The sequence below is a fragment of the Manis javanica genome, chromosome X (assembly GCF_040802235.1).
Source record: "Manis javanica isolate MJ-LG chromosome X, MJ_LKY, whole genome shotgun sequence".
NCBI classification, from domain to species: Eukaryota; Metazoa; Chordata; class Mammalia; order Pholidota; family Manidae; genus Manis; species Manis javanica.
The window spans coordinates 39,869,637-39,894,559 of NC_133174.1; the positions used below are offsets into that span (position 1 = coordinate 39,869,637).

Sequence of the window (24,923 nt, forward strand, 5' to 3'; positions counted from 1 at the left end):
CATTACAAACTAGTGACTTATTCTGTGGACCTGTCTTGCCTGGCAGCTCTCCATATATTAATCAAATCAATGGGCCAAGTTAATTTACAAGCCTTTGATCTTGAAGGATGTAATTAAACTCCATATTTTCAATTAAGAAAATATTGAGGCTTAGTGTCCAGAAAAGTTTCATCAATATGACAGTCAACCATAGTCTGGGCTCACAGGTATTTTTGACAAGGTGGTCACTTTCCATACCCAGCAACGAGTCTTTATTTCAGAATTTTTTAGTTTTTATCTGTCCATCATTTTTGTAAAACACTGTAACTTGGAATAATTAAAATAGCACTGAGACGATAGGAGAAGTGAATAGAGAAGACAAATCTGTTTCCTTTTCTCTATGATTCATATTCTTATATGGATGCTTTTAGTTTACATAGAAGTTTGGTTTTCTAAGGCCAAGAGATCATTAGTTTCCACTTATGCTCTCTAGTCCTCACCTTAGATCTTTTAGTGATCCCTTCAGTTAGCATTTAAAACAATTCAGGGGCAACCTTTTGCTGTTTTGTTTCAAATGACTACTTACCTGTGTCCAAATCTGGCTTCCTGGGGTACTAAAGCATGAATGGAATAAATGACTAAACACAACTCATTCTCAGAAGGCTCATTTTAGTCATTACTTTCCAGCTTTCTCACCCGTTTCTTTCACGGAACTAACAAGTAGTATAATTAATTCGTTTTATTCCTTTTCAAATTACATATTTTAATTTATCTCTCTTAACCTCTTGAATATGCTAAGTAGTAAAATAACTAAAATCCAGACTGGGAAACTAGAAAATACAAATACTGATAAAACAATTCCCTACACCTGAAGAAAAACCAGGAGCACCAGTTGTGGTGAGTATTTATTTTTTAAGGAAAAATATACACAGCCTTGTTACCAACTGACTTTCCTTCTTATGGCCTATAGCTAGCAATTCAGCCTCCCAGTTACCCCAAGGCTTGTAAGTTTTATCCATTTCTTAGCCCTTTTGTTTCCTCGGTCTAGGAGAGTGCAGTAAATGAAAATCTCATAAGTCTACAGGTTGTTTTCCATTCTCAATTTAACACTTCCCTGATATGTTAGGAACATGAATAAAATATCCTTTTTATCATATGCTTACTCTTTTAACAGTTAGTTTTTTTGAGATTTTTTTTTAAATAAGAGATTTTGAGGTATTACATCTAAATTTAGAGAGGAGTTTCAAAAATAGCAGAGAGCAAGCTTCTTGTTCCAGACAAGATGGAGAGGATATATCTCACTCTGTTCTAGTTAAATGTAATGATATAGGTCATTTAAAAGTAAATGGATGTAGAGAAGACAAATAGTGATTCTATAGCATATTACTATGCTGATGGACAGTGACTATAATGGGGTATGTGGTGGGGACTTCATAATGGGGGGAATCTAGTAACCACAGTGTTGCTCATGTAATTGTATATTAATGATACTAAAATTAAAAAATTAAGTAAATGAATGGAAAAATAAATACCATGCAAATGCCAATCAAAAAAAAAAGCTGGAGTGGTTATATACTAATATATCAGACAAATTAAGACATCAGAGCAAAGAAAATCTCCAGGGATGAATAGGATCACTACATAATGATTCAAAGGGTCAGTAACCCAGAAGACACAGCATCTTAAATGTGTATGCCAAATAGCAGAGCTTCAGTGTACAGAAACAAAACTCGGCATAACTGAGTTGAGAAATAGACAAATCCACAATTATAGTTGGGAACTTCAATGCCCCTCTTTTAGTAATTGATAGAACCAATAGACAGAAAATTGTCATGGATATAGAAGAAATAACACACCAGTCAACTTGATCCAGCTGACATAGAATGCTCCACAACAGCATAATACTTTTTTTTTTTCAAGTATGTGACATTCACCATGATAGACTATATCTCAGGTCATAAAACAAACCTCAACAAATATAAAAACACTGACTACAGAGTATATTCTCTGACCATAATGGAATCAAACTATAAATCAAAGCAGAAAGACTACAGGGAAGTCTCCAAACACTTGGAAATTAAACAACATACTTCTCATTAATCCATTGGTCAAGGAAAATACAAAAAATTAATTGGCCTGGATGAAAATGAAAATACAACATATCAAAACTTTTAGGATGTAGCTAGGCCTATGCTGAGTGGGAAATTTATAGCCCTAAATGCTTATATGAAAAATAGATGAAAGTTCTCAAATGAGTATCTAAGCTTCTACCTCCAGAAAGCAGGCGGGGAAAAAAGAGCAAAATAAATGCAGAGCAAATTGGAGGAAGGAAATAATAAATAAAAGAGATGTTAATGTTATAGAAAACAAAAGCAATAAGGAAAAATGAATCCAAAAGCTGATTCTTTGACAGAAGAGATTCCCACTTAATTGGTAATGGGTGCAATTTGAGCATTTGGGATTTTTACATGCTCCCTAGATGATTCCTGTGTGTAGTGGGGATTAAGAACTTCTGCTGGGGAGGCCAGATACATTTTTCTTGGGGTTTAACCTGTGTTGGCATCTATGGCCTAGCCCCTTTCATTTCTCCTGAGGAAAATTTGTAGTCATTTCATTTTCTCTAGCTTTTGGTTGCCCTCCAAGTCAAGAAATAACTGACTCTTTGCCTTGTATGTTAACTTCCATGTCTGATTGCTCCTTTGCCATAGGCATTGCTCTGACTGGAGGTGAGCATTTAACAGCAACCTCCCTCCACTTCACACCCAACCACCTTGATTGATTTGGGGGTTAACTCTGAAACCCCCTCCAACTGGTTTGTCACACATCATTGGCTACCAGTTTTAGGCCGAGATCAGCCAAGCCATAGTGACAATGTGTCTAGTGCACCTGGTCTTGTGACTGGCTCTGAAAGAGCTGAAAGACTTGATTTCTCAGTTCTGGTGGACAGTGCAGTGCCTGCCCTCTGTTAGCACAGTATTAACAGTTGATGTGCAGTGGATTTGAACTTGCTCAGTAAGTTTGAGATTGTTTCTGTTTATTTGACCTTATATGTGAGATTTACATGCCTGTTACTGTTACTGAAACCTGGGATAAAGGTTATTTTTCCTCCTAATTCTGGTGATCACTTTGAATCAGGTAGAGTTACTATAAATGTATTAGGGGTACATGTGAGTAAAAATGTCAGTCTGGGATCAACTCACAGCAGTAGCTAAGACATAATGGAAATCATTATTTTAAACAATTGTCTGAGTTTCTATCTGGAGAAAGAATTATGTATTTCATAGTAAAACTATTGTTGATTTACTTTATTTGCAAAGGCCTTACTTGCAAATGGCATTTACCTTAAAAGGATTTATATTTTGAAAATATATCTCTTTATTCTTAAGATGCCAAGCCTATGTATCTGGGTAGTTGAAATTGTTGAATATATGTACATAAGTTTAAAAGAAAATGTTCCACTAATTTTTAAAAAGTTATTGGAGCTGGGCTCTTTTTCCTTAAAAGGCATAAAACATTTTAATGTAAAAAGGACTAGAATCTTTAAAGTCTGTCAAGATAATATCACAGAATAGGCCATCCCATCCAGACTAAAACTTAACAGTGAGGTCTGTATCAGCCAAACAGTGGGCTAAGAGATTGGGAAGGAGGGGGTGGTGTTAGGAGAGTGATAATTCAACTATATGCTTTCAATTTACAGTACTATTTCTTTCAGTAAAAGAAAAGTTTCTTTTAGGTTAGACCAGAGGTTGACAGCTGTGGCCTGTGAGCCAAATCTAGCCTGCCACCTGTTTCTGTATGGCCTGTGGAGTTTGCCTAAGAAAATGGGACTTACAAACCTTTCCATATCGGTCTAACATGCCAGCAAGGCTGACAACCTCTTATAACCAGGAGTGAAATGGTTTGATTGTTAAAATGTGAATATGTTTATGTTAAGTAGGTAAAAGCAAATGGTTTTCAAAGTAGCTAGACCATCTTTTATTCTTACCATCAGTGTGAAGGACTTCCCTTTGCTTTGTTAGTCATCTTTGTCTTCCTGATTTTTGCCAGTAAGGTGCTTATAAAGACAACACATTATGATTTTATCTTGCATTTCCCTGACTGCAACTGTGTTTATTGTTTACTTATATTTGCATGTTTATAAGGTTTATAAACTTGTCAAGCTATCTTTTCTGCTAAATACTAGTTTCTACATTTTGCCTATTCTGTTGGTTGATTTATCTTTATTGATTCATAGGAATTATTGGGTACTGTGAATTCTAATTCATTGTCTATTTATACAAATATCTTCTCCATGTTTGTAGGTTTTGTTTTAATAAAGAGGAGGACTCCATTGGATATTTCACCCTAAAAGGCTTTCAAGCCCCACACCTACTCCTATTTACCTTACATCCCAGCAAGCCAATGAGAAAACCTACCCATACCCTCCTTTGGTGCTTGCATAAAGCTGAAACCACTCCCTCAAAACCCCTCATCATGGACCCACTTCCTAGCCACAATACAACCCAAATCACCAGCTTTCTCTTGCCATCCATTCAGACTAGACTACACCTCCCTCACTTTGCCTAGGAAGTCCAGTTGTGTACATAATAAATCATTTCATATCGTTTTGGTGTATGTAGCATTATTAGTCCCAATAGATTGTTGAAATTGCTAACTATAACTATTAAACAATTATGTTTTCTATTCTGTATTAAAAAAAATGAAATACTTGTCCAAATAGCAGGAACCTACCTAGGTAAATTCATATTTTCTTTTTTTCTTTTATGCTTTTTTGAGGGCTTTGGGAAAGAGTTGACCTCCAGACTCCTCATCTGGTCATGGGGACTCATGAATCACATATTTAAAAACAAGCTTTAAAATGATTGAGATGAAGGTGTTCTTCTTTTAGAAAGTACAGAAAAAGTCATCTACTCCAACTTCTGGTATCTCTTCTTTTTTAAAGACAGATTTAGGGGTGAGGAAAAGCAGAAAAATATGTGGGTTATGTTCTTTTTCTTCTGATATTTTTTATTTACATAGTCTCTAGATAGATATTTATGGCTTTAGTCACCGGACAACTGAAATGTGATAGAGATTAAAGACATTCAAGGTGAAAAGGCTTGAAGGGAATTTTTGTTTCCACAACACTGAAGAAGTGATAGATTGAATTGTTCTGTAGAGAGAAGTGAATTCTGAATTAAAGCATATAGGCAGTACACTCAAACGGTCTCAGTGTAGAGAGAGCTAGTTTTGTTTACCTCAGAGCAGAGGTGATCAACTCAAGCATATTTATAACATTCATGATTTCTGTTTAAGGAGCAGTTTGGAAAGTTCTTTGCCCAAAAGTGCAAGAATTCACCTGACGCAAAAGGATATAACAAGTGTGCTGCTCTGGTCTGACCAGTGATCCAATTCAAACGTCTGTCTCTGTTAACGGCTCTGAAGGATATTTTCCTGAAACCCTAAGGGAGCTGGGCTTTTACATGCTTCTTTACTTAAGGCTTACTTCTAAATATCATCATGGGTTTATTCTCTCTGATTTTATCTCAGTCCTTGAACCTATTTACATTTTCATTCTGTTCCACTTCTTGAGCTGATGAGTTCTCTGAGTTCCCTAAGCATTGCTCAAAGTCCTGCTTTCTTTTCGGTAAAATTCCCTTTGGGTTCAGGGAGTGCTCCTTTGTTACTTTGACTCCCGATTGGGTGAATAAACTCAAGGCAGTCATTTCTAACTTTTCTTGATTCTTATCAACTTCTGCTTCATCCTTTTATAGCAAGATTTCTCAGCCTTGGCAGGGCTGACATTGGGCCAGATGCATCTGTGCGCCACAAGGGACTACATTGTGTTGTCAGACCTTTAACAGCCCCCTGGCCTCTGCTGCCAGATGCCGGTAACAGCCCCTTCCAAGTCAGACAACCAGAATTGTCTTCAGTTACTGCTAGGTTTTCCTGGGGAACAGAATTGCCTTCAGTTGAGAACCACTGCTTTTAGATATTTGTCTTTTCCAAACTGCAAAATTATGTGCATTTTGGGTGATATAATATGAAATTGTCTGTATCTAATTGATTGTATTGGGCTCCTCTGGATTTTTTCCAGCTCTGGTTAATACCCCTCTTGAATGGCAGTGACAGTTTATTTTAGTTTCAGTTTTTCAGGTCAGTTACATCATTTGTGGGTGGCAGGGGGACAGACAACTTGAAGTCTTACAAGTAATTTTTTCTAATTATAAATGCCCTATACATGTACTGCTAAAATATGGAGAATGGAAAAAATTGGAAAGAATGATCTTAATCCAGAAATTCATTACTTCAATATTACTAATGCAATTAATGCTAGTAAATTGGTTTATGGCCTTCATCCATTTCTATATATTTTATATTTTTTATAGATGTAATCTCACTATAAAACCACTTTTTTTGTATACAGATATTTATTTATATGGATGTTCATTGTGTCATTATTTATAGCCAGAAGTTAGAAACAATACAAATGCCCATCAACTAATGAACAGATAAACAAAATGTACTGTATCCATACAATGGAATATTATTCTGTTACAAAAAGGAATGAAATACTGATACATGCTACAGCATGGATGAACCTTTAAAATACTATGCTAAGTGAAAAAAGCCAGCCAAAAAAGACCACATAGTATATGACTGCTTTTATATGAAATGCACAAAATAGGCAAATCTATAGACATGAAATAAATTAGTGGTTGCTACGGGCTGGGATGGATAGGGAGATTAAGAGATGCATGGTAAGTGAGTGAACAGTCGTTAAACAATAGGGGTTTCTTTTTGAGATGATAAAAATGTCCTAAAATTGACTGTGATGTCCGCTGTACACACCTATGAGTATCCTAAAAGCCATTGAGTTACATGCTTTGAGTGGGTCAGTTGTACGCTATGTGATTTATATCTCAATAAAGCTCTTTTTGTTTGTTAAAAGAATGAGCTATAACAAAATAACTATGTAACTATATCTATATATATATATATATATATATATATATATATATATATATATCATTGAACTATAGAGTATAGTTGGTACACAATCTTTTTTATTTTTGAGAGGGCATCTCTCATATTTATTGATCAAATGGTTGTTAACAACAATAAAATTCTGTATAGGGGACTCAATACACAATCATTAATCAACCCCAAGCCTAATTCTCAACAGTCTCCAATCTTCTGAAGCATAACGGACAAGTTCTTACATGGTGAACAAGTTCTTACATGGTGAACAGTGCAAGGGCAGTCATATCACAGAAACTTTCAGTTTTGATCATACATCATGAACTATAAACAATCAAGTCAGATATGATTATTCGTTTGATTTTTTTTTTGAGTGGGCATCCCTCATATTTATTGATCAAATGGTTGTTAACAGTTAACAACAATAAAATTCTGTACAGGGGACTCAATGCACAATCATTAATCCACCCCAAGCCTAATTCTCATCAGTCTCGGATCTTCTGAAGCACAACAAACAAGTTCTTACATGGTGTACAAATTCTTACGTAGTGAATAAGTTCTTACATGGTGAACAGTACAAGGGCAGTCGTCACAGAAACTTTCTGTTTTGATCATGCATTATGAACTATAAATAATCAGGTCAAATATGAATATTCGTTTGATTTTTATACTTGATTTATATGTGAATCCCACATTTCCCTTATTATTATTATTTTTTTAATAAAATGCTGAAGTGGTAGGTAGATGCAAGATAAAGGTAGAAAACATAATTTAGTGCTGTAAGAGGGCAAATGTAGATGATCAGGTCTGTGCCTATAGACTAAGTATTAATCCAAGCTAGACAAGGGCAACAAAACATCCACGGATGCAGAAGATTTCTCTCAAAACAGGGAGGGTGAGGTTCTAAGCCTCACCTCTGTTGATCCCCAATTTCTCACCTGATGGCCCCCCTGCGACTGTGCCTGTCTTAGGTTGTTCCTCCCTTGAGGAATCTTACCCGTCTCTGGCTAACCAGTAATCTTCCAGGGCCATACAGGGAAATGTAAAGTTGGTAAGTGAGAGAGAAGCAATATTCTTTGAAAAGGTTAGCTTTTTTTTTTTAAGAGAAAGGAATATTGTCAGAAAAATGTACTTCCATAGCTGATCATCTGACACCCTTTAAAAGATCAAAATTAAGGATATGTAAAGCATGCATTAATCATTGATTTGCAGTTAGTTTTATCCTATCAGGGAGTAATCCCCCTTTTCTTTCTCTTTTTTTTGTTATCATTAATCTACGATTACATGAAGAATATTATGTTTACTAGGCTCTCCCCTATACCAAGTCCCCCCCACAAACCCCATTATAGTCACTGTCCATCAGCATAGCAAAATGTTGTAGAATGACTACTTGTCTTCTCTGTGTTGCACAGCCCTCCCCTTTCTCCCACCCCCCACATTATACATGCTAATCATAATACCCCCTTACTTCTTCCCCCCCTTATCCCGCCCTATCCACCCATCCTCCCCAGTCCCTTTCCCTTTGGCACCTGTTAGTCCATTCTTGGGTTTGTGATTCTGTTGCTGTTTTGTTTCTTCAGTTTTTCTTTGTTCTTATATTCCACATATGAGTGAAATCATTTGGTACTTGTCTTTCTCTGCCTGGCTTATTTCACTCAACCTAATACCCTCTAGCTCCATCCATGTTGTTGCAAATGGTAGGAACTGTATTTTTCTTATGGCTGAATAATATTCCATTGTGTATATGTACCACTTCTTCTTTATCCATTCATCTACTGATGGACACTTGGGTTGCTTCCATTTCTTGGCTATTGTAAATAGTGCTGCGATAAACATAGGGGTGCATCTGTCTTTTTCATACTGGAGTGCTACATTCTTAGGGTAAATTCCTAGGAGTGGAATTCCTGGGTCAAATGGTATTTCTATTTTGAGCATTTTGAGGAACCTCCATACTGCTTTCCACAATGGTTGAACTAATTTACATTCCCACCAGCAGTGTAGGAGGGTTCCCCTTTCTCCACAACCTCGCCAACATTTGTTGTTGCTTGTCTTTTGGATGGTAGCCATCCTTACTGGTGTGAGGTGATATCTCATTGTGGTTTTAATTTGCATTTCTCTGATAACTAGCAATGTGGAGCATCTTTTCATGTGTCTGTTGGCCATCTGAATTTCTTTTTTGGAGATCTGTCTATTCAGTTCCTCTGCCCATTTTTTAGTTGGATTATTTGTTTTTTGTTTGTTGAGGTAGGTGAGCTCTTTATATATTTTGGACGTCAAGCCTTTATTGGATCTGTCATTTACAAATATATTCTCCCATACTGTACGGTACCTTTTTGTTCTATTGATGGTGTCTTTTGCTGGGCAGAAGCTTTTCAGCTTAATATAGTCCCACTTGTTCACTTTTGCTTTTGTTTTCCTTACCCTGGGGAGATATGTTCAAGAAGAGGTCACTCATGTTTATGTCTAAGAGATTTTTGCCTATGTTTTCTTCTAAGTTTTATGGTTTCATGAATTACATTCAGGTCTTTGATCCATTTAGAATTTACTTTTGTGTATGGGGTTAGACAATGGTCCAGTTTCATTCTCTTACATGTAGCTGTCCAGTTTTGCCAGCACCATCTGTTGAAGAGACTGTCATTTCCCCATTGTATGCCCATGGCTCCTTTATCAAATATTAATTGACCATATATGTTTGGGTTAGTGTCTGGAGTCTCTAATCTGTTCCACTGGTCTGTGGCTCTGTTCTTGTGCCAGTCCCAAATTGTCTTGATTACTATGGCTTTGTAGTAGAGCTTGAAGTTGGGGAGTGAGATCCCCCCCAACTTTATTCTTCTTTCTCAGGATTGCTTTGGCTATTTGGGGTCTTTGGTGTTTCCATATAAATTTTTGAATATTTGTTCCAGTTCAATGAAGAATGTTGCTGGTAATTTGATAGGGATTGCATCGAATCTGTTTATTGCTTTGGGCGATATGGCCATTTTGATGATATTAATTCTTCCTAGCCAAGAGCAGGGGATGAGTTTCCATTTGTTAGTGTCCCCTTTAATTTCTCTTAAGAGTGTCTTGTAGTTTTCAGGGTATAGGTCTTTCACTTCTTTGGTTAGGTTTATTCCTAGGTATTTTATTCTTTTTGATGCAATTGTGAATGGAATTGTTTTCCTGATTTCTCTTTCTATTGGTTCATTGCTAGTGTATAGGAGAGCCACAGATTTCTTTGTGTTAATTTTGTATCCTGCAACTTTGCTGTGTTCCGATATCAGTTCTACTAGTTTTGGAGTGGAGTCTTTAGGTTTTTTATGTACTATATCATGTCATCTGTAAATAGTGACAGTTTAACTTCTTCTTTACCAATCTGGATTCCTTGTATTTCTTTGTTTTGTCTAATTGCCATGGCTAAGACCTCCAGTACTATGTTGAATAACAGTGGGGAGAGTGGGCATCCCTGTCTTGTTCCCGATCTCAGAGGAAAAGCTTTCAGCTTCTCGCTGTTCAGTATGATGTTGGCTGTGGGTTTATCATATGTGGCCTTTATTATGTTAAGGTACTTGCCCTCTACCCATTTTGCTGAGAGTTTTTATCATGAATGAATGTTGAATTTTGTCAAATGCTTTTTCAGCATCTATGGAGATGATCATGTGGTTTTTGTCCTTCTTTTTGTTGATGTGGTGGATGATGTTAATGGATTTCTGAATGTTGTACCATCGTTGCATCCCTGGGATGAATCCCACTTGGTCATGGTGTATGATCCTTTTGATATATTTTTGAACTCAGTTTACTAATTTTCATTGAATATTTTTGCATCTGCATTCATCAGGGATATTGGTCTGTAATTTTCTTTTTTGGTGGGGTCTTTGCCTGGTTTTGGTATTAGGGTGATGTTGGCTTCATAGAATGAGTTTGGGAGTTTTCCCTCCTCCTCTATTTTTTGGAAAACTTTAAGGAGAATGGGTGTTATGTCTTCTCTCTATGTCTGATAAAATTCCAAGGTAAATCCGTCTGGCCTGGGGGTTTTGTTCGTGGGTAGTTTTTTGATTACCGTTTCAATTTCTTTGCTCGTAATTGGTTTGTTTAACTTTTATGTTTCTTCCTTGGTCAGTCTTGGAAGGTTGTATTTTTCTAGGAAGTTGTCCATTTCTTCTAGGTTTTCCAGCTTGTTGGCATATAGGTTTTCATAGTAGTCTTTAATAATTCTTTGTATTTCTGTGGAGTCTGTCGTGATTTTTCCATTCTCATTTCTGAATCTGTTGATGTGTGTTGATTTTCTTTTTCTCTTAGTAAATTTGTCTAGAGGCTTATCTATTTTGTTTATTTTCTCAAAGAACCAGCTCTTGGTTTCATTGATTTTTTCTATTGTTTTATTCTTCTCAATTTTGTTTATTTCTTCTTTGATCTTTATTATGTCCCTCCTTCTGCTGACTTTAGGCCTCATTTGTTCTTCTTTTTCCAGTTTCAATAATTGTGATTTTAGACTATTTATTTAGTATTGTTCTTCCTTCTTTAAGTTTGCCTGGATCGCTATATACTTTCCTCTTAAGACTGTTTTCGCTGCGTCCCACAGAAGTTGGGGCTTTGTATTGTTTTTGTCATTTGTTTCCATATATTCCTTGATCTCTATTTTAATTTGTTCGTTGATCCATTGATTATTTAGGAGCATGTTGTTAAGCTTCCATGTGTTTGTGAGCCTTTTTGTTTTCTTTGTAGAATTTTATTTCTAGTTTTATGCCTTTGTGGTCTGAAAAGTTGGTTGGTAGAATTTCAGTCTTTTTGAATTCGCTGAGGCTCTTTTTGTGGCCTAGTATGTGGTCTATTCTGGAGAATGTTCCATGTGCACTTGAGAAGAATGTATATCCTGTTGCTTTTGGATGTAGAGTTCTATAGATATCTATTACGTCACTCTGTTCTAGTGTGTTGATCAGTGCCTCCGTGTCCATACTTATTTTCTGCCCAGTGGATCTATCCTTTGGGGTGAGTGGCATGTTGAAGTCTCGTAAAATGAATGCATTGCATTCTAATTCCCCCTTAGGTCTGTTGTATTTGTTTTACATATGCTGGTGCTCCTGTGTTGGGTGCATATATATTTAGAACGGTTATTTCCTCTTGTTGATCTGAGCCCTTTATCATTATGTAATGTTCTACTTTATCTCTTGTTACTTTCTTTGTTTTGAAGTCTATTTTGTCTGATACTAGTACTGCAACCCCTGCTTTCTTCTCTGTGTTGTTTGCCTGAAATATGTTTTTCCATCCCTTGACTTTTACTCTGTGCATATCTTTGGGTTTGAGGTGAGTTTCTTGTAAGCAGCATATAGATGGGTCTTCCTTTTTTATCTATTCTATTACTCTGTGTCTTTTGATTGGTGCATTCAGTCCATTTACATTTAGGGTGACTTTTGGAAGATATGTACGTATTGCCATTGCAGGCTTTAGATTCGTGGTTACCAAAGGTTCAAAGTTAGCTTCTTTAGTATCTTACTGCCTAACTTAGCTCACTTATTGAGCTGTTATATACACTGTCTGGAGTTTCTTTTCTTCTCTCCCATCTTATTCCTCCTCCTCCATTCTTTATATGTTGGTTGTTTTATTCTGTGCTCTTTCGTGTTTCCTTTAACTGCTTTTAGTGGGTAGTTCATTTTATTTTTTGCCTTTAGTTAGTACTTGGTTGGTCTGCTTTCTTTGCTGTGATTTTATTTTCTCTGGTGACGTCTGTTTAGTCTTAGGAGTGTTCCGTCTAGAATAGTCCCTCAAGAATACCCTGTAGAGATGGTTTGTGGGAGGCAAATTCCCTCAACTTTTGCTTGTCTGGGAATTGTTTAATCCCTCCTTCATATTCAAATGATAATCATGCTGGATACAGTATTCTTGGTTCAAGGCCCTTCTGTTTCATTGCATTAAATATATCATGCCATTCTCTTCTGGCCTGTAAGGTTTCTGTTGAGAAGTCTGATGATAGCCTAGTGGGTTTTCCTTTATATGTGACCTTTTTCTTTCTAGCTGCCTTTAATACGCTTTCCTTGACCTTGATCTTTGCCATTTTAATTATTATGTGTCTTGGTGTTGTCCTCCTTGGGTCCTTTCTGTTGGGAGTTCTGTGCATTTCCATGGTGTGTTTGATTATTTCCTCCACTAGTTTGGGGAAGTTTTCAGCAATTATTTCTTCAAAGACACTTTCTATCCCTTTTTCTCTCTCTTCTTCTTCTGGTACCCCTATAATACAGATATTGTTCCTTTTGGATTGGTCACACAGTTCTCTTAATATTGTTTCATTCCTGGAGATCCTTTTATCTCTCTCTGTGTCAGCTTCTATGCGTTCCTGTTCTCTGCTTTCTGTTCCATCAATGGCCTCTTGCATCTTGTCCATTCTGCTCATAAATCCTTCCAGAGTTTGTTTCACTTCTGTAATCTCTTTCCAGACATCTGTAATCTCCCTCCGGCCGTCTGTAATTTCCCTCCAGACTTCATCCCTTAGCTCTTGTGTATTTCTCTGCATCTCCATCAGCATGTTTATGATTTTTATTTTGAATTCTTTTTCAGGAAGACTTTTTAGGTCTGTCTCCTTCTCAGGTGTTGTCTCTGTTATCTTGGTCTACCTGAAATTTTGCCTTTTCATGGTGATAGGGATAGTTTGCAGAGCTGGCATGAGTGACGGCTGGAAGAACTTCCCTTTGTGTTGGTTTGTGGCCTCCCTCTCCTGGGAGAACAGTGACCTCTAGTGGCTTGTGCTGGGCAGCTGCACCCAGACGGGGCTTCTGATTCTTGCCTGGCCGCTATGGAGTTTATCTCCACTGTTGCTGTGGGGGTGGCCTGCCTTGGGCTGCTGCTCCGATATGGTGGATCCGTGTTGGAGGGGGAATGGCCAGGAGGCTGTTTATCTCTGTGAGGGGCCTCCATGCTCCCTGCTGCCCAGGGGGTTAGAGTGCCCAGAGTTCCCCAGATTCCCTGCTCCTGGACTAAGTGTCCCAGGATGCTTCCATCCGGCTGTGCAGTCCCTGTCCCTTTAAGACTTCCAAAAAGCACTTGCTTTTCTTTGTCCCCAGGGCGCCAGCTGCGGGGACGTGCTCACAGGTCTTACTGTCCTGTTTCCCTAGTATCCAGGACCCCATGCACGCACTGTGTCTGCGCTCTGGTGCGGATGGCTAGGGCTGGCTGTTTAGCAGTCCTGGGCTCCCTCTCCCTCCCCTCTCCGACTCCTCTCCTCCTGCCCGGAGCTGGGGTGTGGGGCACTCGGGTCCCACCGGGCCAGGGCTTGTATCTTACCCCCTTCATGAGGTGCTGGGTTCTTGCAGGTGTGGATGTGGTCTGGATGTTTTCCTGTGTCTTCTGGTCTCTCTTTTAGGATTAGTTGTATTTGTTGTATTTTCAAATATGTATATGGTTTTGGGAGAAGATTTCCGCCGCTCTACTCACGCCACCATCTTGGCTCCCGGTTTCTATAAAACCAATTTTATGCTGTTTTTTCCACTTAGCATTTTCACATAAATGTTTTCCTTTATCCATGTTTAAATGATTGAATGAAATACCATAATATTAATGCACTTTAATTATCGCTCTTTTGTGTGATAGCCAGGTTTCATTTATTTTTTTATTATGGAGTTTTAATGAACATTTATGTTCATAAAGTGTTTTCTATGTTTTGGATTATTTCTCAGAAATAAATGTTGGAAGTAGAATTTCTGGGTCAAAGGATGTGACTCTGTTTAGAGTCTTAGATTATGTTTTAAGCTGCTGTAAGGCTTCACAGAGAGTAGAGCAAAGGGAATCCTTATACTGACCATGCATTTCACAAGTATGTCTCATGGGCATATAGAAGAAAAGGGAAGGGATGTGTTTGAGTTAATCAGTTTTCCTTGCCTGCCTGCTTTCCTGTGGGATTATTAATGGGGAGTAAAGTAGCCACCAAACCACAGATTTAGATTCCAGTCCCAAATAATCCCAGTTGGGTTGACTTCTATACAGCACTCCTTTAAAGGAGTTTCACCCAAGAAAGGCATTTACTTTATACATTTGTATTTTGCCTGGCTTACAGTCACTTTAAGATAAATCAGTGTGCTGTTAATCACTTTGGTTGAAATTGTAGTAAGAATAAGATCTGAAAATTGCTGTCATAATTACTGTCCCCAAGAGCGCAAGGTGGGGCTGGAGCATATTTCATTTCTGCCAGAACAAAGGAATACTCACTGTGGGAGGTAAGGAACTGGAAGTAAAGAATGCCTTTATAAAGTCTATACTCTGAATAGAGGACTGGAAAATCAACAGCTGAATAATATATCCAAATATAAGACACTGAGGCATATCACGAAGTTACTCCAAGATTGAGCTGTACTTACTTATGGTTTTGCTTAACAAAAAAATAATGTTATTCTAAAGTACTTTTTAAAGTGTAGAACTTAATGAAGATTCACATGTTGTCTTAATAGGGGTGCTTGGAAGTAGAACCTGAGACAGTATTTGAACGTATGTGATTTATTGAGAAGAGTGCTCTCAGGAGAAACCTCTAAGGGAGCCAGGACAAGAGGATAGGGAAGAGGAAGGAGCTAAAAATAAGGATATCGTCTTAGGAACGTCTAACCTTAGCCTGTTTTGGTGGGGGTGTATAATAATTAACTGGCTTCTGGCTGCCCCTGGGAGTGAGAAAGGGAGAGTATATAATCTCCCTGGCAAGACTACACCTCTTAGGGGGACAGCTGTTGAGTCATTAGCAGCCAATAGGCAGTAGCTGAGAGATGGATATGCTAGTGCTAACTAGGTAGAGGGGATCTGGATGGGACATCACAGCATATATTACTCTTTTACATGTTTACTTTGTGCACAACTGTGTGCTAAGACCTCGGATAAGAGGTGCCTGTGACAAAATCCCTGCTTTCGAGATGGTTATGGTCTAGTGGCAGGGCAGACCATGTAAAGAATATTCACAGTGCAACTGAGGTGTTTTTTACAAGGAGAGAAGCATGTATAAACTTGGATAGAAAGCAAAGGATTAATTGTGAAAGGAAGGTAACCAGGGAGTTTCATTGAGGAGATCTGACAAATGGGTAGGACCAAGCTGAGGGTAAAATGGGCCAGTCGGGGTAAACAGGGAGGGAACTATAGGCAGAGGGAAAAGCCCTGTGCAAAGACCAGTAAGTATGAAACATGATGTGTCCATGGAATCACATGGGAGGGAAGAGGAGCAGCAGCCGATGAGGCTGGACAGATCCGAACAAGAATACTGTGGGCCTCAGAGGCCATGCTGAGGAGGCTGGGTGTAGAAGGGGCAGCATTCCTGATGTTATCCCCCCACCTGGCTCCGGTCTCAAGGTCTCCTTGGAGTGCCCATTTCCAATATACGTGCCAACTCTGCCCTCTGGTGGCTATGTAGCTCCAAAGCATGTTGCTTAAACATTTTAAAACCCCAATATCCTCATCTGTAAAATGGCTGGTGATATTTACAGGACTGTTGGGATTAGGAATAATAAATAAGGAAGGACAGAACTAAAGATTTACCATCATGAAATCATTCTGCTATATTTACTGTTGTCATTTCCCTACAGTAATTAAAACAGCAGTGCTGTCACAGAAATGGATAGACAGATCAATGGACTTTAATAGTCCAGACACTGAAATTTGCTTGCTTTTTGTTTCCTTTTTAAAAATCATCCAGTTTGTTATTTTCCCGGATTGGTATTAGTAGTGTTAGATAATCTGTTTTCCTAGGCTCTTTATGGGTAATATGAGATTTTTTTGTTTCTACCTTTAATTAAAAATTATTGTTACTGTAATAGTTTTAAAAACACAAATACAAATCTGCACCTCCCTCAGTCATGAACAGTTTGGTAACTCACTTAAAGAACAGAGTATTATATAAAATGGGATACTGTTTTAGCCAGAATTCATTAAGACGAGAACTTCAGATGAGAGGAGTATCTAACTCAAAAACACTCTTTGGTCTCCTGAAACTCTCAGGGAAGTGAGAAGAGAGGGGAGGGTTTGTGTTCAGCTGGCTTTCTTTACTGAGTTTTTAGAGAATAAAAGTATTTCTTCTATGGCATTTGCTGCCTTTGATCCCAGTATGAGTTATCCATATGGAGGCTATGTTCAGTAGACACAGAATTTTTCTATTGCTACTCTTGACTCTGCCTAAAAATTTCTCATTGGTAAATTGTTATGATAATTTTTAAGGTTTTCTACAGCTTTATTGAGGTATAATTTACATACTATAAAATATCCATCCATTTTAAATACACAATTCAGTGAGTTTTAGTATATTTATATGGTTTTGCAGTCATTACTACTATCCAATTTTAGAACAGTTCTCTAATACCATAAAGAAGCTTTATGCACATTTGCAGTCAGTCCACATCTTACTCCCTACCCTAAGCAACCACTAATCTATTTCCTGTCTCTACAGCTGTTGCTACTCTGGATATTCATATAAATGTAATCATACAATAAGTGATCTTGGATTTATGACTTCTTCACTGACCATAGTGTTTTTGCTAAGTTTTTTTTTAACATTTGTTTTACATGTTGTAGCATGGATCAGTACTTTGTTTCTTTTTATGGCTGAGTAGTATTCCATTGCATGGATGTACCACTAGTTGTTTAACCATTCACCTGTTGAAAGACGTCTGGGTTGCTTCCAGTTTTTGGCTCTTCTGAATAAAGCCACTATAAATATTTGTGTACAAATTTGTATGTGAACACAAATTTTCATTTCTATGGGATAAATGTTCAGGAGTTCAACTGCTGAGTCCTGTGGTAGTTGCATGTATAATTTTTAAAGAAATGGCCATATTGTTTTCTAGAATAGCTGTACCATTTTACATTCCCACTAGTAATGTGTAAGTAAAACAGTGTCTTCACATAATTTCCATTGTTTGAATTTTCACAATTTTTTACTTCAGCCATTGTGGTTTTAATTTGCATTTCCCAAATAGCTAATAATATTGACTATCTTTTCATGTGCTTATTTGCCATTTGTATTACTTTTTTGATGAAATGTCTGTTCAAGTCTTCTACCCATTTTTAATTGAATCATTGGTTTCCTTGTTGAGTTTTTAGAGTTCTTTACATAGTCTGGATACAACTCCATTGTCAGATGTGTGGTTTATAAATACTTTGTCCCATTCTATAACTTGTTTTTGTATCATCTTACAGAGAAGTTTTTCATTTTAATGAAGATGAATTTTTTTTGACATATCTTGCTTTTGTTGTCAAGTCTGAGAACTCTTTGCTTAGCCCTGAATCCCAGGATTTTCTCCTATGTTTTTCTAAAAGTTTTATACTTTTACTATCTTTGTAGAAGGTCTGTAACATAGTTGGGTTTGGGTTTTGTTTTTTATTTTTTACTACTGCTTTAGTACCACTTATTGAAAAGGCTATATTTCTTCCACTGAATTCCTTTTCTACCTTTGTCAAAAATCTTTTGGACATGTTTGTGCGGGAATATAATCACTTTTTTTGTTTTATTTTAGGTACCTATGTTCCTATTGTGTCTTTAATTTTTTATTGATGTATCGTTGATATACAATCTTATATATTAGTTTCAAGTATATAATACAGTGGTTTAACAGTTATGCATATTATGAAATCCTCACTCCCTCTAGTGTGGTTTCTATTTGTCAACATAGAAAGATGCACAAGCATTGACTATATTCTGCATGCTGTACTACTATCTCCATTACCAACTTATATTATGATTGAGAGTTTTTGTGCCCCTTTATCCCCCTCACTATCCCCATCCACCCACCCCAAACTCTTTCCCCTATGGTAACCACCAGTCACTTCTCAGTGTCTTTGAGTCTACTGCTGTTTTGTTCATTCTGTTTGCTTTGTTTTTACATTCCACAAATAAGTGAAATCATATGGTATTTGTCTTGCTCCACCTGGCTTATTTCACTAAGCATACTACCCTCTAGATCCTTCCATGTTGTTGGAAACGGCAGGATTTCTTTTCTTTTTATGGCTGAATAATATTCCATTGTGTTTATGTACCACATCTTCTTTATCCAGTCATCTATGGGTTGCTTTCTTATCTTGGCTATTGCAAACAGTGTGGCAGTAAACATAGTGGTGCATGTATCTTTTTGAATCATTTGTTTTCTTCAGGTAACTTCCTAGAAGTAGAATTACTGGGTTGAAAGGTATTTCTATTTTCACTTTTTTGAGGAACCTCCATGCTGCTTTCCACAGTGGTTGTACCAATTTGCATTCCCACCAACAGTGTAGGTGGGTTCCCCTTTCTCCACATCCTCACCAATACTTGTTATCTTTTGTCTTTTGGCCATTCTAACAGGTGTGAGGTGATATATCATTCTAGTTTTGATTTGCATTTCTCTGATGATTAGCAATGTGGAGCATCTTTTCATGTGCCCATTGGCCATCTGTATTACTTCTTTGGAGCAGTATCTATTCAGGTCCTCCACCCATTTTTTAGTTGGGTTATTTGGGTTTTGGGTTTTTTTGGTGTTGAGGTGTATGCATTCTTTATATATTTTGGATGTTAACCTCTTATTGGATAAATCATTTATATTCTGTAGGTTGCCTTTTTTTCTCCTGATGGTGTCCTTTTCTCTAGTGAAGCTTTTTAGTTTTATGTAGGCCCATTTGTTCATTTTTTATTTTGTTTCCCTTGCCCATGGAGATGTGTCCAGGAAAAAATTGCCCGTACTTATGTTCAAGAGATTTTTGCCTATGTTTTCTTCTAAGAGTTTTATGGTTTCTTGTCTTACATTCAGGTCTTTGATCCATTTCAAGTTTACTTTTGTGTATGGAGGTAATCTAATTTCATTCTCTTGCATGTAGCTGTCCAGTTTTCCCAACACCGGTTGTTGAAGAGGCTGTCTTTTCTCCATTGTATATTCACAGCTCCTTTATCATATATTAATTGATCATATATGCATGGGTTTATAGCTGGGCTCTCAATTCTGTTCCATTGGTCTATGACTCTGTTCTTGTGCTAGTACCATACTGTTTTGATTACTGTAGCTTTGTAGTATAGCTTGAAGTCAGGGATCGTAATCCCTCCAGCTTTGTTCTTCTTTCTCAGGATTGCTTTTGCTATTTGGGGTCTTTTTTGGTGCCATATGAATTTTAGAGCTATTTGTTCTAGTTCATTGAAGAATGCTGTTGGTATTTTGATAGGGATTGCATTGAATCTGTAGATTGCTTTAGGCAGGATGGCCATTTTTAACAATATTAATTCTTCCTACCCAGGAGCATGGGATGAATTTCCATTTATTAGTATCCTCTTTAATTTCTCTTAGGAGTATCTTGTAGTTTTCAGGGTATAGGTCTTTCAATTCCTTGGTTAGGTTTATGCCTAGATATTTTATTCTTTTTGATGCAATTGTGAATGGAATTGTTTTCCTGATTTCTCTTTCTGCTAGTTCATCATTACTGTATAGGAATGTCACAGATTTCTGTGTATTAATTTTGTATCCTGCAATGTTGCTGAATTCAGCTATTAGTTCTAGTAGTTTTGAAGTGGATTCTTTTGGGTTTTTTATGTACAATTTCATGTCATCTGCAAATAGTGACAGTTTGACTTCTTCCTGACCAATCTGGATGCTGTTTGTTTCTTTGTTTTGTCTGATTGCCATGGCTAGGACCTCCAGTACTATGTTGATTAAAAGTGGGGAGAGTGGGCATCCTTGCTTGTTCCTGATCTTAGATGAAATGCTTTCAGCTTCTTGCTGTTAAGTATGATGTTGGCTGTGGGTTTGTCATGTATGGCCTTTTATTATGTTGAAGTACGTACCCTCTATACCCATTTTGTTGAGAATTTTTATCATGAATGGATGTTGAATTTTGTCATGCTTTTTCAGCATCTATTGAGATGGTAATGTGGTTTTTAATCCTTTTTGTTAATGTGGTATATGATATTGATTGGTTTACAAATATTATACCACCTTTGCATCCCTTATATTCACTTTTAATAATGTAAAGATATATTCAGCTGTGGTAGACAGAATAATGGGCCCCTAAAGGTGTCTGTGCCCTAATCCCTGGAACCTGTGAATATATTAGGTTACACAGCAAAGTAGAATTGGGGCTGCTAATTAACTGACTTTAAAATAGGGACATTGTTATAGATTATCCAGGTGAGCCTGATGTTATCACAAGGGCCCTTAAAGTGGAAGAGGGAGGCAGAAGAAAAGGGTTAGGGAATGAGATGTGATGACAGAAGCAGGGTTAGAGAGATGCAGTGTTGCCAGCTTTGAAGATTGAGGAGGAGGGCCAGAATTCCAAGGAATGTGAGTTGTCTCTAGAAGATGAAAAGGGCAAGGAGATGGACTCTTTCCTAGAGCATCCAAAAAGGAATGCAACCCTGCCAACATCTTGATTTTAATCCAGTGATACCTGTGTCAGACTTCTGACCCACTATACTACAAGTTAATAAATTGGTATAGTTTTAAGCCTCTGACTTTATGATAAGTTGTTGCTGCAGCAACAGAATACTAATAAATGGATATTTTATAAGAGCTCTCATTGTTAATAGGATTTTAAATGTTTGGGCACAACATTTATCTGCAAAGTTTCCATATATAGAACATCCTGGTGACATCAGACAAATGAAGTGCTACTTGAGCTAGATTTGTACATTCAATAGGGAATAATTAGAAAATATATCACTTTTTGTTTAAATTTCTACATTCATTATGACTTTACACATACTTTTTGAAGGGAAGTGTTTTGTTATTGTTGTTCTCATTTGCATCTCAGAAGAGTGTCTGAATGTCTTAAGTTTTGTACCAAGGAGCCAAATGTAACCCAGACAATTTATTTGATGGGAGGTTAACATTCTCTTTAAAGAAATAGTTTTCATTTTGCAATATATACAAATATTGAATCATTACGTGTATGCCTGAAACTAATATAGTGTTATAGGTCAGTTATATCTCAATTTAAAAAAGAAGTATTCCATTGACTTTAACAGTAGGACAAATATAACTTTGAATAATGATTTTGATATTTGTGCTAATCCTATTGGTTTTAAAATAGCAGCTTTATCAAGATATAATTTACATACCATACAGTTCACCCATTTAAAGTATACAATATCATGATTCTTAATATAGTCACTGACATGTACAAACATCCCTACAGAGCACTTTGAATACCTTATCTCACTGCCTTTTGATTTCCACTGTGTCTAATAAGAAGTCAGCTGTTAATCCTGTTGGGGTTCCCGTATAAATGAGGAGTCCTTTTTTCCCTTGCTGCTTTCAGGGTTTTCTCCTTGTCTGCCTTTTAGCAGTTTTGCTATGATGTATCTGTGGATCTCTTTGCAGGTGGTGGTGGTGATGGTGGTAGTGGTAGTAATAGTAGTAGTGGTAGTATAAATTACTTGGAGTTTTTTTAGCTTCCTGGTTGTACAAATTGTTTATGAGTAAATTTGGGAAGTTTTCAGTATTTTTTGAATATTTTTTTCTCCTTTCCTTGTGGTATTCATACATATATATATGTGTATGTATGTATATGTATACACACACACATACACACACACATATGTGTGTGTGTACTTAATGATGCCCCACTCTTCTCTTAGGCTTTTGTTAATTTTTCTTCCATATGTTTTCTCTCTGTTCTTTGGCTTGCATAATCTCTACTGATCTATTTCAAGTTCACTAATTCTTCTGCCAGTTCAAATCTGCTGTTGAGCCTCTTCAATGAATTTTTCATTTCACTTATTGTACCTTTCAGTGCCAGACTTACCATTTGGTTCTTCTTGGTACTTTCTATCTCTTTATGCTTACCTTCCTTTACGTCTTTAACCATGGTTTACTTTAGTTCTTAAAACATAATTATATGGCTAATTTAAAGTCTTTGCCTGTTAAATACGGTATCTGTCTACTCTCACAGGCATATAGGTCATACTCTTATGTTTTATTGCATGTCTCATAATTTTTTGTTGGGAACTGGACATTTTAGAAATATAATCTAGCAATATAGTATACTAGTGTCTCCCCACCCACACCAGGGTTATTGTTTTTTGTTTACTCTTTAGTGACTGGATTATTTGATTGAAGTCTGTTTACTCCCTTCCCCACAGCCCTTTGCCCTGCAATGTGAAGTCTTGATGTTGTTTCTTAGGAGTGAATCCTTCCATATGCCCACAGTCACCCTGGGATGACAGTGGTCTTGACAGGGCTCTTTTTGACTGTCTCTTTCCCTGACCACGACTGGCTGTTAAGATGCACTAATTGCTGGCTGATTGGGCTGCTATTTTTAATAATTCCCTGGGACGTAAATTGCTCCACAAACTGATCCAGTCAAATTAAGGCTCCTTGGAAGGAATAGTTCCAGAAATAAGTATTTGAGATTTCTTCTAACCCCAGGATGGTTCCTTCCAGCTGTCTTCTCCCCCCCAGTTCTCTCCAGCATCCTAACCAGCTTAGGCCTGAAGTTCACACTCCATTGCAAATGAAGTCAGTTCCATTGGGGGAGATTTGGAGCCCTCTTTTCTATGGCCTGCTTCTCCCCCTAGGCAAAATCTCCGAGCCACAGCTCTAGTACAGGGGGTGAGGACAATGATGTGCTTCCCTCTGAGTGGCAGCCCCAGGTCTCAGGTTTGCCTCTCCTGATGTAGAACCCCCATTCCATGAGCTGGGGTCAGGGCAGTTGGGGCCTCAATATTCTTAGTGGCACCATCCTCTAGGTGTAGCCTCCATGGATGGCTGCCTGGAAGAAAGAAGCTCCCAGCTCTCAGTCACACTTGTCTGGAACTTAGCCACAGCAACAGGTAACTGGGGGCAGAATGATAAACACTGACATCTTGTTCCTCCGAGGATGAAAGCCTTACAACTGGGAGCTGGGAGAGAGGGAGCTCTGTGTTCTTGGCTTCACCAGTCTGGTGTGAGATCTGTACCAAGATAGGAGATAGGGGGAGTGGGGTCTAGGTCCAGATACCACAGACTCTTTACTCACTGAGTTTTAGTAGAGTTTCTTTAATAAATGCTGCTTCATTTGCTATATGTCCTTAGGACCATTTGCAGAGATTGTAAGTGGGTGGGTTTTTTTGTTTCTTTTTCAAATAATTTTCACCAGTTTCACTGGAGAGTAGGTCTCTGAAGCTCTTCCCATTGTCATGCCAGAAATGGAACTCTATTAGTTTTTTAACATAAAGTTTTATTTCTGTAACTCCTAATTGCTCACAGTGGCCTTGTACTTATTTCCATCTCCTTGGTAGATTGTGAGTGACTTGAAGGTAGTAGCCCTGAGCTTTATTCCTTGTGGAATCATGATTACCCTGAGTAGCATTTTTGTATAATGTGGCAAGAATGTCAATTATGAACTGTATCACTGTCTTTTCTAGTTTATATTTCCAGCACTTACTTTATTACTCCAAATGTCTGTGTCTTTCTTTGTTCCTACACTCTAGTGCTGGTGTGTTCCCAGAAATGTGGTACATTTTCTTTATCTGTCATTGGCCACACACACACACAAGGAAGGGCACTTAAACCATTAGAAGTTTTAGTCAAAAGCATTACGTGTTTTTCACAATATAGGTGCTTTCTATATTCCTTGTGGTGTATATAAATATATAATTTTAAATTAGGCTCGTTTGCAGGTGGGGGATGTGGAGGGACAAAGTGAGAAAGAGGAAAAAAAGGCAGGCAGAAAAGCAGTGTGGTTGTATTCTTAAAGGTAGGACACACCTCACTTGTTCTTTCTTCAGCTAACCATGTCTCATGCCTTTCAACCATAGCCCTTCATAGCTCTGCCTTTGCAACTGCTTTTTCCTTTCCTGCTCCTCCCTTATTGAGGATCCCAGGCTGGTGACAGCACCATGGCTGCCCCCTCTTTGTTTGGGTGGGCAGCTGTCATGTGGCCTCATGGGGCTCCAGCCAGTCTGTACCATTCATCTTCTACTGCTTGGGATTCCTCCTAAGGCTAATAGGTGGCCTCACCCAGTCTTTGCCATTGTGTTAGAGAATTTGGCAGTACTCTTCTCCCATCACTCTAGGTCATTTAAGAATATTCTTGACAGAAATCATTTGATTGATTTG

The 24,923-nt window shown here is 37.6% G+C and overlaps 1 protein-coding gene across 3 annotated transcripts in view; it reads left to right on the top strand.

Annotated features, from left to right (window-relative positions):
- JADE3 (jade family PHD finger 3) overlaps positions 1 to 24,923 on the top strand; it is a 192,951-nt gene that overhangs the window by 67,860 nt on the left and 100,168 nt on the right. The window lies entirely within an intron of this gene.